The sequence below is a fragment of the Phalacrocorax aristotelis genome, unplaced genomic scaffold, assembly GCF_949628215.1.
Source record: "Phalacrocorax aristotelis unplaced genomic scaffold, bGulAri2.1 scaffold_75, whole genome shotgun sequence".
Classification (NCBI taxonomy): Eukaryota; Metazoa; Chordata; class Aves; order Suliformes; family Phalacrocoracidae; genus Phalacrocorax; species Phalacrocorax aristotelis.
In genome coordinates this window covers 329940-332392 of record NW_027441288.1, presented here as the reverse complement: position 1 = coordinate 332392, position 2453 = coordinate 329940, and positions in this window count along the sequence as shown.

Sequence of the window (2453 nt, the reverse complement as noted above, 5' to 3'; positions counted from 1 at the left end):
TTCTCTGGCTCTCTTGATCTGACTTCCTGTGTTACCGAAAAACGCGTTAAAATCGGAAACGACTCCTCAACACCAATTTAGTATTAAAGAGCAGGCATTCTTTATTCGCGGCGCCGGATGCACGGGGGATCGCTCCTCCTGGCGTGCGTACCTCACGCACCTTTCCCGTACAATTTGTAGATCAATGTTTTACGTATTCATACATATTCATTATTGTCCTGTCTGCTGATTGGTACAAACTTGCTCGTTCCGTATGTAAATCGCTGCGCAGGCTCGGTTGTCCTCTTCCGTTGTTCTCTTCTGTTACTTGGGTCGGTGGTGGTCTGTGAGTCGGTGGTCGCGATCTCCCCCTGCCGGAATTACCTTTTAGCTTCTCGGCTCTTAATCTTGGCAGTCTTGGCTAGTTTTCTCAGTCCGCTAAGCGAAACCGCGTTTTGTCATCCTTTTCTGACAGAAGCACGTTGTCTGTTGTTCTGCTGACATTAACGATCGCCTAGGGACTAAAATGCAGATCGACAGGTGCGCTGATTGGTATGCTCCATGTTCCCGTAATGGAACACCGTCTCTGGTTGATTTCATCACTTTGGTTACATTTCCCCTGTTTGGAAGTTCTGAAATAATAATTTTCTCAATACTTCCATCCTAGATCAATAACATTCCACTATGTCAGTTTAGTGTTTGCTTCATGTTCTGAAATTTTTCACTTGATTGTGGTCTCCAGGGTGTATGCAGGTCCCATTTTCTACCCAAAATTTTATTAAGTTGTTGAAGTACCTCTGCAAAAAAATGTGGTGCTCTATCAGAGGACATTCCCGTTGGCACTCTAAATCTTGGTATTATTTCTTTCAGCAACGTTTTAACTACTACTAGCTTTGTCGGTGCAGCACGAGAAAGCTTCTGGCCATCTAGAAAATTTGTCAATCAGCACTGACAAATACTGCTATATCTATTTTGTCTGGGTAACTCAGAGAACTTAATTTGCTAATAATTTCCGGGAGAATTTTTTGTTTTGTTACTCCTAAAGGTTGTTTCCTTTGGTTCAGGGGATTATTTCTAGGACAGATTGGACACTTAGCTACTATGGGTTTAACTATTCTTGTCATGCCTACACACGCTACAGATGTTTTTCAACTCAAAACCGTAGCGCCTACAGCCTAATGTGTTTGCTCATGGTTTTCTTTTGCAAGTTCTGTCATAACTTGTGGGGTGGTTGTTGTTATTACTTGTTTTTCTGGTGTTACCTACCATCTCTCTGTGTTTTGTGATGCTTCCAATTGTTCTGCTAATTGCTCATCCAATTTATTATATCTCGGTTTCAACTTTGGAATTCTGATCTGTTTTACTGGTACTAGTGCAAGGATACCTTGCTCTGCAGTCCTCTTTGCAGCTTTATCGGTCAGTCGTTTGCTTATGTTTACAGCCGTCTGGCCAAATTGATGAGCTTTGCAACGCTTTACCGCCACTTCTTTTGGTTTCTGCACGTCTTCCATAAGTTGGAGAATTTCTTCTTTATGCTGTATTGATGATTCTTGGGCTGATGGCAGTCCTTTCTCCTTCCCAATAGCTCCATGATCGTGGATCACACCAAATGCACGTTTGGAATCAGTCTAGATATTTATCCTTTGTCCTTCTGCCATTCGCAGAGCTCGCTTCAATGCTACCAATGCTGCTTTCTGTGCTGAGGTGTTTGCAGGCAGCACCCCTGACTCCGTTCCCTCGGCGGCGATAACGACAGCATATCCGGCCATTCGCTTCTCTTCTCGCCCAGAGCTTCTTCCATCTGTAAACAACTCCAGATCAGGATTTTCCCAGAGGTTTGTGTCTCAGGTCTGGTCTGCTGGAATAGACTTGTTCAATAGTTAGCAAGCGATCGTGTTCTAAATTGTCCGTAAGGTTTTCTGTTGTTAAAAACATAGCAGGATTCAGTATAGCAGTAGTCTTCGATTCCACATCGTCTTGTTCTAACAGAACAACTTGATATTTCAACATTCTGCTAAGGGATAGCCAACGACCCCCCTTTTGTTCTAAAACAGTCACCGCTATGTGCGGGATATATACTGTCATCTTCTGTCCCATTGTTAACTTTGGGGCTTCCCGGATCGGCAGCGCTGTTGTTGCTACTGCCCGTAAACACCTAGGCCATCTTTTACTCGCGTGGTCAGGTTGTTTGGAGAAGTAGCCCACAGGTCTCTTCCAGGTTCCCAGTCGCTGTGTCAGCACTCCAAGGGCTAAATGTTGTCTTTCGTGGACAAACAACTGAAAAGGTTTAGCGAAATCAGGTAGGCCTAATGCAGGGGCCATCATCGAGGCTCTTTTCAGTTCTTTGAATGCCGTTTGGCATCCGGGCGTCCAGGTTAAATATTTATCCTTTTGAGTCTTTCAATGCCTCAAATAATGGTTTTACATACAGTCTATAGTTCAGAATCCAGAGCTGATGCTATTTCATTGTTTTC